The following is a 12,730-nucleotide window of genomic DNA, read 5'->3' as shown; positions in this document are numbered from 1 at the left end:
GATTTTTTTGAGAGTTACGGGTAAGTCTTCATTAGACTTAGAGTAGATTTTACAATGGTAATTTCTTCCTTTGTTCGTGTCAATGCATAGTGGTAATTATGTTAATTTTCATTTTTTCACGGCTGCTTGCACTGAATCTAATTGAAAGTCATAACAGCGAACCTGCTCTTCCTCCAAATATTCAGAGTTAACAATACATTGTTCGGTTTCTTTTTTAACTTACCTTTTCCAACTGTATGTATATATATTTATATGTATATCCAAATATAAAGTTGTTTTTGTTTTGTATATATATTTCCTTCATTTTGATCAATCATAATCATGCCAGCCTCCCTAAAAAACTTCAAAAACTTCTACTATATATATTCAACGCTTAAACGCTTTACACTTTTTACAGTAAAATCCCACTGTAATAATTTTTAATCAAATTTAAACTTTATTAGCGTTATTGGTAATACTTAAAATTGAGTTACTGATGTTTTTCTTTTAAATGTGTTTTTTCTCTGCAACTTTTCAAGGGGTGTTAGGAAACCCCGTTTTCAATAATAAAACATGAGTGACAATCTTACTCCGTAAATATATAAATATTAATTATTCCGACGCTGATCCTCCTTTCCACTCTGAGTCCAAAAATGACTGACACTTATAACACCACAATATACCATCAGGGGCATTCTTTTTTATTCATAGGCATACATACTTTTCAATACTTTATATTTATATGTTATCTCTTCAAGAAATAATGGATAAAGATAACAGCTTATGAAAATTTAAAAAAAACACACAATAGTTCAGGTTGCATTTATTTTTTTGGCAAAGCTGTATATGAAGTCACAAACCGAAGATTAGATTATCAATATTTATATATATATAGTTGCCTAAACAACTTCTTTTTGGTTCTCTAGGAGCGTCAAATATAATTAAATATTACTTTATAACTAACTATACAACCATCTCGTTGAATGACCCCTTTTTAATAAATTAACAAAGGTGAATTCCCCGAAAAGATGACAAAAATTGATAATGTTAAAGTCATCATTTGTGGTTTCAAGAGAAGGGACATCTAGCGTAGGCAAAATGATACTCATTCTATAACTCTTAACTTTATATTTTAATATGAGGATCGTGCGAGTGACTTTGTACTAAAATATATACTAACTGGAGCTAACAAATTTAATTTTTCTTTAAAGAGCATAGCCAATTGAAAAAAAATAAAATAAATGATGCAGACATTTAAATTGCTTTAGTTCATTGTTATGATTCAACTTTTTTATTTCTTGAATGCAAATATTAGGATATTTGCACTCTGCATAATAAATATTCATGGTTTAATTCCAGAATTATGACAAAAAAAAAGAAGATATTTATTTATTATTAATAATTTAACAATATAATTATCAATATCTGGTCTACAAGGTTGGGCCGCACAACGTGGACTCTGGGAGCTCTTGACCTCAATGAGCTCTGTCACAAGGCAGTAGGTGTCCTCTTGTATAAGAAAAATTGCCCTTCAGAGTTCTCCTTACGGTTCCACAAGCCCCAGAGAAGTCATAGGGAAGTTAATTCATCGATTTGCTGGGGTTCTCCTTGTCCAAAAAAAACTATTATTTATGAAATATATCAAAACAAAATATTGTATCTTGTACCGTCATCATCTTCTAAGCTATCGTCTTCTCACTCCCACTAAACCAAAATCCTGTCAATGCCACTCTAAGTAATTACAAATCCCTATGCTGATGCAATTCTTGTAAAATTCCCAATGCCTATTGTTTAATATTTTAAATAATAGTTAAAAACAAACATACCACTTTGCTATTAATTCATAAGGGTTACAATTCATAAAATAAATCTTCCAATTGTCAATTGTATCAGAATTCTGTTAACAATCTGTCTTAATACTGTGATGAGGGAGTTGGTGGTAAACTACTATCTTGTAACGTTCCATCAAGATATGAACGTATCCAGTGGTTGGGTCTACTTGGCAGTACGATAATATTAAATATGAACCCCTAAAATAGCATCTCATTCAATAATGATGGAATTTCTGACATCAGTGAAAACACTAAAAACATATATGCGCTTCAACTGTTTCAGAAATACATTATTCCAATTAATCATACAAGTCTAACGTTTTTGGTAATCAAATAAAAAGTTTAATAACTATTCATCATGTGGTATTTACAACATGCCTTTGATTAAAACATATTTTTGTTTAGTTTTATTTATTTAGAACATCTGTTATATATTTTTTTAATGCTTATTTTACCAACTTTCTTATATTGTTGTTCAGAGTCAAATGTATTAATTTTTTGATAGATGATGAAAACATACTAAAAATTAAAAACCTCAATTTAGGAAACAAAAAAAAAAATCTCCAGATCCACTCAAACACTTTGTCTTTACATTTTTTTTTAACAATGAGAAAACACTATTAAAGATGTAACTTTTCTACAGAATCAGAACTAAATTTTGCTTTAGGATAAGGATTACTTTTACCTAAACAACTAAAGTTCTCAAGATTAAAGCAATGGTTAACTATTCAAATTTTTATTATCTTTAACTATGTAAGAGATGCCTTATTGCTTCACAAGGTCTTTCATCTTATTTAACTCTGATATTTTGTATTCAAATATAAAATCATCAATAAATCGGAGTGATCAGGTTTTTTAAAAAACTTTTATCATAATATTTCTTAAGTATCCTATCTATCAGATAACATATCTATTAATGATTGAAATAACTTCATATTATTTTGAAAAGACATAATATAAATTGAAAAACGTATGTTCCCACGATTTAAGAAAAACTAATATTTTATTATTATTTTATGAAATAAATATTAAACTCTAAAAGCGATTTAAAAAGCTAAAGTCGGGGGAAAATAAAAATATATAGTATATAGTTATACCAGTAAATTCCTCAAATTTGAATAATCTATGATACTTAGCGAAAAAGTTACACTCAAAAAACTTTATTTGCTGTTATTAGTTACCCCAGATTCATAGATTAACCGTATAAATTGTAAATGACTATAAGTATCTAATTTCATATTACTTCAGTCATAGTCACACTAAGCTTAAACCGAATGTTAAGGTACACATTTTTGTAACTTAAAAATTACAAATATTAGTGATATTGCCTGAATATCAATCTAGAGTAAGATATTCAATACTAATACTAAAAGAACAGATAAATTTAGACTGTTGAAATGAATTTAATATATCCATTTTATTGTAAAAATGGGGAAATTCCATTATTCATAAGAAAACATTGAGTATTTAAGCTTGATTTTGTAAATTAAGTTAAGTGTCTCTAGGACTACTGTCTACACCGCCAGCAAGTCCAAACGTTGGAGAAGGATAATGGTTCTCTCAAAAAGGCCATTTTGAATCCGGAAAAGTTAAAGAAAACAGCCTAGGGCAATCCCAATACTCCATAATGGCACATGCAAGAGATCTTAGGGTTTCATACCAGACTGTCTGGAGAGCTCTCAAAAAAGTAAGCGAGGGCATTGTGAGGTGGAGAGTTCTTTTCATATATTTTTTGGCACTTTTAGCCCTCCTACAGCCCCGAGGTCAATATTTTGGGCTTATGTCGAGGGAATTTCTGCATTGTCAGTCATGACAGAGGAATACATATGGAGCGGGTGCTAAGCTTTCCTAGAAGTCATTCTTGCCGCTAATGGAGGCTACATTAATGATTAGGCGAGTTCAAAAACATATCTATTGTTAGTAATAATATTTGTTGAAATTTTAATTTATAAATTATACATTGTTGAAGTTTTTGTAATTCAAAGTCTTCAGATTTTAATGGGCCACTTGGTGAATACAGTCACACCTTGTCTAATGGTCACCAGAGTGTAAGCGTTTCACTACAATAAGTTGTCATATCCGGTTCCAGTGTGCCCCTGTAATCCCTGGTGAGTAGTCACACAAATTATTAGATTGATACTGTACTGGGCTTCGGTCGTTAAGTCCTGGACCATTCTGAACCCGTTATGATTGCAAGTCGACCTAACTCATTTGTTTCTTTAAAGACATTTGGTGTGCACTGTTCTTTTAGAAATATTTCGTTAAAATTGGTCTGGATCTGTCCTACAAAATAAAAATCTCTTTATCAATTCTGTCAAAATAATTGTATTGTTTGAATTGTTAATGAGGTCACGTGTTTTTGAAAAGGTTCTAGGAAGTTTGGGCCGTGGAACTTTTGACTCATCTATATCCTATGGCAAAATATATATTCTCATTTGAATAACATGAAAAGACGAGATATATATGTTTGTCCCGTAGCGACACTTATTGTAAAAAGATGAAAATATATGCCTGTATAGCATTTGAAAGTTCTGTTGCAATCCCAATGCTTGTTATTCAGGAGATCAATAATTTTACTTTCTGCTTCAAAAATTAATATGCAATCCTTATTGAATTGTTCAAAGTCAAATACAAAAAGTTCTCTCTATTGGCTAGCAAGGTATATTTGAGAGATTTTATTTTTCCGATATTATATAATCGTTAATTACTTGACAAGTTGAATGTGCCGGGAATTAAAGCTTAAGTGGTTTTATCCAAATGTACAACTACTTTCAAGTTATTTCTTGTAAAATAATAAACTACAAAGGATTTCAAGTGAAGGAAATTCACATTTTAAGCCCGAAAAATAAGTACTAACATAAATTTATCCAATAGTATTTAAATGGGGGCAAAGCTTCCAAGGGCAAAAGTTCCACAAGACTAAAGTTCCCGGGCTAAAATTCCTGATGCGAATCTTCCATTCATCGTTTCAAAATGCTGAACATTGTCTCAATAATGTCCTATGATGTTAACTGTGTTGCAAATATTATATTTGTACAACTAATGGAGAAGGGGAAAAATAAACCTATAAATTGAAATCAAAAATTTGCTCAACAATTCGAAAACAATTAAATTTTATTTAGGGTCTGAGATTGATGAATGTACCAAAATATGTTCAAAAACGTTGTTGCTGTACAGATTGGCGACATCCTCTATATATTCAAGCAAGTCGAATAAAACTAACTTTGAATGTTTTTTCTCTAAAGAAGTTGTTAAATCTTCGTTTTAATTATTTTATTTTTGTGATGAATGATAGCTCTAATATCGAAGGTGGATAGTACCATAAGCGATAGGTTTGCTATAAGTCTCAAGGCGTCAGATTGGATCATTGCTTTTACAATGAGAGGAAAAAAAGGATTAAAAAGGTAGGGAATATTCGGAAAGATTATCATGAAAATTTCCATTTTTTATTCATTTTTTGATCAAAGCTGTGTGAATGAGAGAACAGTTTTATGGTAAATGTTTTTTGATTCGTTATTATTCCAAGGAGCATAAGTCTTTTTCCTTTCAGTTTCTTTATTTAGGTCTCTCTAAAAATATATTATTTTTTCTTAAAACATAAAAAGAACAACTAAAATTTCTTAGTATTAATTATTTACTAAAGGGAACCCGCTCAAAGGAAAAGTAATTGGAAATTAGAAACTCTACTTTATATTTGTACATCTAGAATAATCAAAAAGCCACTTATTTTTGAAAATAAAGCACTTCTTAATATACGAGTACATCTACTTGATGATAACCTACAGGGAGATGTTATTTAATTAATTAATTTTTGTTTTTTTTCTATTATATTATACTATAAAATACAAGCTCCAACTATTATTGTTTTTTATGATATATATGTGAATTTTTATATTATGCACAATTATTAAATAGATCTATAATCACCTCATTTACTCAGTAATTCAATAATTTATTCAATTGCTAAATGAGACTATATTATTATATAGTATATTTATAATGTATGTATATATATATTATATATACAAACGATAAATGGATTAGGTATAGTATTATGAAAGAGTAGACCTATTCACCTACCTAACTAACTAAAGAAAGCAAGTATATCAATACAAGATTTAATATTGATATATCAGCTCTAGTATATTAAGAGATTTACAACAAAAAATCTCAAATATAGAACTAAACCTCTGCCTTAAATATTTTCTCTTAAAAAAATAACCTTCATTTAGTATGTATCTAAATTTGTTCAAAGGTTATTTTTTTAAGAGAAAATATTTAAGGCAGAGGTTTAGTTCTATATTTGAGCTTTTTTTAGTTGTAAATCTCTTAATATACTAGAGCTGATATATCAATATTAAATCTTGTATTGATATATTTGCTTTCTTTAGTTAGTTAAATTTTGTATGACCAGTGATTTACTTAAAAAAACATTTTGACCTTGATTTCTCAAAATTTAATTGCCTCTTATTTGTTAAATGTTTGATAATGTTCCTTCTATTTTTTTTTAAACCAGTATCTTAACTTCTTCTGTTATTCTGCTATTAAAAAACAGATGTTATGGCTGACAATGACATTTAACTTTGACCTCTTTTTTTACCAAATCAGTTTGTAACTTTTTCCAAAATTCTCTTTAATTTTTTTAACACGTTTTGCGTGACCTTGATCTCTGAAAATTTAAAGCCTTCTTACTGCTCACATATAACATCTGCCTACAAAGTGTTACCAAAATTGGTCAATAAGTTTTTTCGTAATCCTGCTAACAAACAGACAAATAAAAAGCCCGAGGCCAGAACAAAACTTATATTCGTCTTCGTTGGCTGAGGTCACGATACTACCTATACTAAACTAATATTAGAACAGATATTTATTCTAATACTTCGTTATAAAAAATACCCCATCCATAAAATAAACCTCAAAATTTATTACTTCTCCCACCTATGAAACAAAATTGTCCTTCAAAATCAAAAACTCCTCAGATGCCCTCTCTCCCTAAATGCAAATCAATTGTTTTCAACTACATTTTTTTTAATTTTAGTGAAAAAAGTATCGAAATGTACCGAAATACCAATACCTATATTGGTTCCGCATCCGGTAAAAAGATATGGGTGTTGCAACAACACTATTTGAATCTATCAATTATCGACTAAATTCTACCCTACTTGATTCCGTGATATTTCGACTCGACTTAACTCGTTGTTTAAATTAAAAAAAAAAAAAAATGAGCAAAATTTATTTTGTATTTTATCGGAAGATTTGTTATCACAAATCCTCATTTAATTTTTTATGTTCTTTGGCCCTCAAACTAAGTGAGTTTTTCATTGTTTTTAATGTTTTCTTATCTTCGATGAATAAACTGTACCTATTCATACCATAGTTATAAACATATTTTGAAATGTGTCACCTTAGTACTACTATAGTACCGGGGTGACAAATATGACTAGTACATAATAATTTCAACTAAATTACAACAGTTAAAATGGTTGCCTAGTTTTTTTTATTGTAAATAAAGAATTAGGAACCAACAAATATGCTTATAGATTAAAAAAATTAAATAATTTATTTATTTGGATAAAGAAATAAAATTATTAAAAAAAAATCATTTTAGTTTTCCTTTATATTTTTTTGTTTGATGATAAATTATTCCACTATGTAGTACAATTTGATAGCAATAATTTACTTATTCTATAAATTGTTCTTATTGGTGTTTAAAAGTTGTATGATAGTCATTTTTTCTTGTTAATTCGAGAAAATTGACGGATTAGATCATAATACATTTAATAACCATTTGCATTATCAAAATTAGGATATTTTGTGATAATAAATACTTTTTTGTAAGAAGAACTCCACACAATTAGTGACATTTATCTATATTAATAAATCAAAGTTGAATTTTCTGTATGAATTTATGTTGAAAACAAGTCATAATTGGGTTACCATGCTTGATCTAAGAAATAACAGTGAAATTTATCGTGGATGTCATATTCATAAAAAAGGGAAAAAAAAGTATTTGTATAGAATTGTATAAAAACTATTTATAAAAATGTATGAAATCTCAAAGCCGTTTAAGTAAACTCAAATTTTTTTTTTTTTAAATGACAAGTACTTTATATAAATAAATATGTTAGTGACTTTATGAGATTAAGCAACAAGTTAACGTCCTCCCTGACAAATGAAATTATATTTAAAAAAACTCTCAATCTGTTATTAGTATCCTTTTATTCTTAAGTTGAGACAAATCTTACTATTGAGTTACCACATGTGAGTATGAGCCTAAAAAACGGAGAAAACATTTAGGATTTCTGGGGGAGTTATCATTTATATGATTTAAGTAATGCTTTTCTGTTTGTTGGCGCCTAATACTCATGGGACTACAGGTAGTTTTTCATATTATAATTGTTCTAGCATTAATCATCAACCCTTTCAAAATTTGCTCACATAACTCCCTTGATATTTGCAACTCCCGTTGCAGACCCGTAGTGAGTGAGGAATTGCAGAAGATCGACATTAAAGATAGTAAAAAGCAAATCTAAGTGGCCAGGAGGAGTTCATCGGAGATTTTGTTGACAAGGCTTTCCTGCCAGATTTACAAACTTCTCAATTGATAAATACACATCCCGAGTTCGGGAATCCAATCACAAGAAGTGTTTCATTTGACACATTTTAAGTTCTACCATCTCCTTTTATTCCCTTTCGTCTTCTTTTCCTAGCTATGACACATACTTATATGGAATTTTCTTATAAGATCAATTTAATAATAAGCTATATCGTATGTATGTAGAGCATTACGGGGATATAACTTATTATTTTATGCTTAAGTTCATACTTTCAGATATCAAATTAGATCCTTTTGAACTTTTTGAATATATTTTCTTGAATCTATAAGCATTTGTATATAAAAACATATTTTCAACTTTATACAAAGATAACTTGAGTGATAAATATGATAAATACATTTTAAAAATAGTTAAAGAATCATTGAGCTTTAGCCTTTGAAATATAAACACATACTTAAAAATAGCTAAAAATTATTTTAAAAAAAAGTGTTTTTTCCTGTAGGCCTTAGCCAAATAAAAACTAAATAAAGCCAAATTTGTAATTAAGGGATAAAAATCTATTAATTTCATTATATGTGGTTCTTGTACCATTTTTCCTGTTGATTAAGTAAAGTTTTCCTGTGTAATTGGATGTAAAATGGAACAGACAAGTACACAGACTTACACCTTACCATCAATCAAAAATGTATCCCTTCAAAGAATAGTTATATAATATTATAATATGCGTTGAAATATGTTATTACATCGTTATATAATCGTATTTCCATAATGTAGGTAATAAAATAACTATTATTATGGAAATAATAATATATTTTTGAACACAAATCCTATTTGGCTCGTTTCTATTGAATCTAAAAAATAATACATTTTACAAACTTAGCCATTTCGTAGAGACTTTCAGTACATATTTATATTTATTTCATTCAAATATCAGTGTTTATATTAGGCATCAAGTAATATTCTATGCAAGTGTTTAGTCTTTTTTAATTCTTTGTTTATTTAGATGGAGTAACATCAAGAGGAATTGAAAATTTGCCCATTTTATATTGGGAAAAAGTAATTTTGTATTTTTCGGTTTATATCAATTAAATTAGAAAAGAAATAGCAGTCATACTATTTAAGCCATGTATGCCCTGTTTTATTCAATAACTTGTTCCTGACAAGAATCAAACTTTATAATGACCTTCTCGTAGAAGCCCTTGTTCCTAAAATAATAAACTTGGAAAAAAACAATTTTCACAGGTCTCTATTGAGGCCAAATCTGTACCAAGCGTGTTGGTCATAGAAATAAATAGGTGCTAGTGACTTGGAGCTAGGTCTTGACTGAAAAGTGGAGGATGGGGCATAAGAGCTTACTATCCGAGCTCCCAGAGATTCTGACGCGGCCTGTAGTTGTTTTGATGATGTCTTATTGTCTCCTATCCACCAACCTTGGCTGATTCTGTTCCATAGCCTGTTTTAAAAGGTTTATTTATTCAAAGTAGAGGAAAGAATTCAGCGCAAAAAAAAATCTGGCGTACAATACTAATGGAATTATAATCGGCTCCGTATACATCGCAGATTTTCCTGGTCGCTTAAACACGTTTTTACCTTTCAGGTACTAAATAAGGAATATATAGTGAATTTCTTCTTTTATACCTCCATAATTGAGGGACAAATAATGTGCAATGCTGTCCAAAAGTCTGTGTAGTAGTCACAACTTTGCAACACCCTAACGTATGATTTGATTTGATCAATATTGTATATATCTTTAGTTAAAAAAGAGCAGATAATATGAAATTACTGTTTCCCCAACTTAATGTTAGCTATGAATATGTCTTCAAATGTTTTATCATCTATGATGTCAGTGAAAACGCTTTATTATTTATTTAATTTACTTTTGGGGAAATATCCAGGAAAACCTATAATCAATGAAAATTTAATACAACTATGGATAAGACTAATTTTTAGAAGATTAAAGGGTGTTGTGAATATCACTATGTGACAAGATTAGAGTTGAAAGTCCTAAGCATTTGTAAAACTAAACAACACAGGAAATAACATAGTATCGAAGGCAATTTAAAAAATTAATAGAAGCAAATGTCTTAGTTGTAATGCTACTTCTAATGGTATACAGCAAACAGCTATTACAAAAAGGAAATAAAAACAAATCCAGCTGTGGATCATGGAATAAAGCAGAAATTACTCCGATATTCATCCTTGATTATACTATGAATCCAACAAGGACATAAACTAAGTGCACACACCCTTAATACTTATATTTATGTTCCCTTCTCAAGAATGAAGAAACAGTCATTTAGAAGATAAAAAACACTATTTAGATTGCAACTTCAAATATACTCCATCGAGAGACAATGCTTAGAATTTACAACTCTAAGCATATCATTAAGAGATTTTAAAAGTATAGACATCCCCAGGAGATTTAAACCCATATTTCAAAAAATAAAATCAGGAATATGTACACCAAAATCATAATGATTCTATCAGTCAACAACCAGATATTAAGTTTCTCTCTGGGGATCCAATTTTCTTGGGGATTTATCATGGGTCTTATACCGGGAATACCGTTATTATTTACTACTTATATTTATTATGCAAATTTTGAAAGGTTGAGATTCATTTTATTACAATGTTCTGATAAGCAATGTTGCTGAATACATAATTAGCTGTCAGTTGCTAAGAAAAACATTGTCGTAGTCCACACAATAAGCAAACAGGACGGCAAGAGGATTGAGATCACAGCAATGATGTGCGTGGGATTGTCATAGAAGGCCACCAGATACCCTGATTCAGTGATGATGTTTAGACTTGGTGGTTCCCTGTTGTATACAGGCTGAAGGCTGTTGAGTACATCAAAATTCTAGAGATCAAAGTTCTCCTTTGGATCAAAACCATCGTTGGCAATTCTCCCTGGGCTTTACAACAAGATGAAGCACATCCCACATGGCAAAGAAAGCCCTATTCTATATTTGCGCACGTGAATTCCATGGCCTGGAGGAGACAAACAAAACATCATCCATGCCCTGAATATATCTTTCAACGAGGCCTGGGTCTAGATGAGCTTCAAGTACGTCGAGAGTATTTGAAGCAGCTTGTGACACCGCCTGGAGCTCACCATCACTTGTGAGGGCGGATATATTGACTAAAACATGCCCTTTGGGTTTCAATTAATAATTAATAAATTTGCTTCTTAATACACTAAGGATCATGGCATGGACTTTAATACTTTATGTGTTAGCATTTGTAAATAATAATGGTTGGCCTGTTTTGATAATTTTTTCTGTTAATTAAAGGATCGACGTTAAAGGTTTTTTCATTACTAAGGAAATTGAACCTGTTTCCATGATGTTTAAAACCATTCAGCATGTTTTTCAGTGCTGGAAATGAGCATTTTTTGACCTGGCTAAGTAACAGTCGTTTCTGAAGTCTTTTGAAGATACTACCAGCAATTTTTACGGCTATTAACATTATGGACTTAGTAGTGACTCTTTCTTAGAAAACTCAGCTATTTAAAACTTAGATTGACTTCAATGCCTCTGGTACATCTTTTGTAGTTAGTTTGATGGGGCAACTACTTTTATGTTTGACTTTAGTGTTATTTCAAGCTTCAGGGGATTTCCTTACCCTCAAGACCATTTAGTTATAGACTGAGATAATGTCCAAATACCGGTGTGCCCGGTATATAATAAAACATCGGCCTCCGTTTTTTGGCTACATTTTCAACTTAAGAGTATTTAATCGGACACAAACAGCTAACTTTACATCTAAAACTATCAAACTAAAAAATTCAAGACGGATGTTTATAAAAAATATCCACAATATCTCTTAATTTTTCATTTTAATTCCATTAAGACTTTTTGCGAATCCTTTGGACTTTTTTATATTTATTCTTGTAGGGAATCGGACTTTTTTAACATCTCTAATAACATATATCAGTGACATATATATATTTATGACAATTTTTTTCTACAAACAAGTCACATGTATAATCTCTAAACATCAATAGTTCAATAAATTACTTTTTTTTATTTTAATAATAGAATTTTTAAGTAAATGAAACCCATCAAAGTTACATTGTACTCGTTGTGACACATAAAACACTATCTTCAATTTTTTTTTAAACTATTCCCAAGTAATGGGAAATATAAAATCAAAAATCACAATAAAGATAAATACCATTTATGTGATATAATTTCTTTGGCATTTGATTGAAAATGAAACATTCATAAAAATTGAAATGAGAAATGAGAAAAAAAAACTATTTGAATAAAATATTATAAATTATGTTTTAAATTTTCATTTATTTTATATGATCAATATGGCTTAAGTGTAATGGTTCTATAATGGAAAAAGTTAACTTCA

The 12,730-nt window shown here is 29.6% G+C and overlaps 1 protein-coding gene across 10 annotated transcripts in view; it reads right to left on the bottom strand.

Annotated features, from left to right (window-relative positions):
* Positions 1 to 12,730, bottom strand: part of LOC121114281 (3',5'-cyclic-AMP phosphodiesterase 4C) — a 404,803-nt gene that overhangs the window by 102,297 nt on the left and 289,776 nt on the right. The window lies entirely within an intron of this gene.

Source organism: Lepeophtheirus salmonis, chromosome 3, assembly GCF_016086655.4.
Source record: "Lepeophtheirus salmonis chromosome 3, UVic_Lsal_1.4, whole genome shotgun sequence".
Lineage (NCBI taxonomy): Eukaryota > Metazoa > Arthropoda > Copepoda > Siphonostomatoida > Caligidae > Lepeophtheirus > Lepeophtheirus salmonis.
This window is presented reverse-complemented; position numbering and strand designations above follow the sequence as displayed.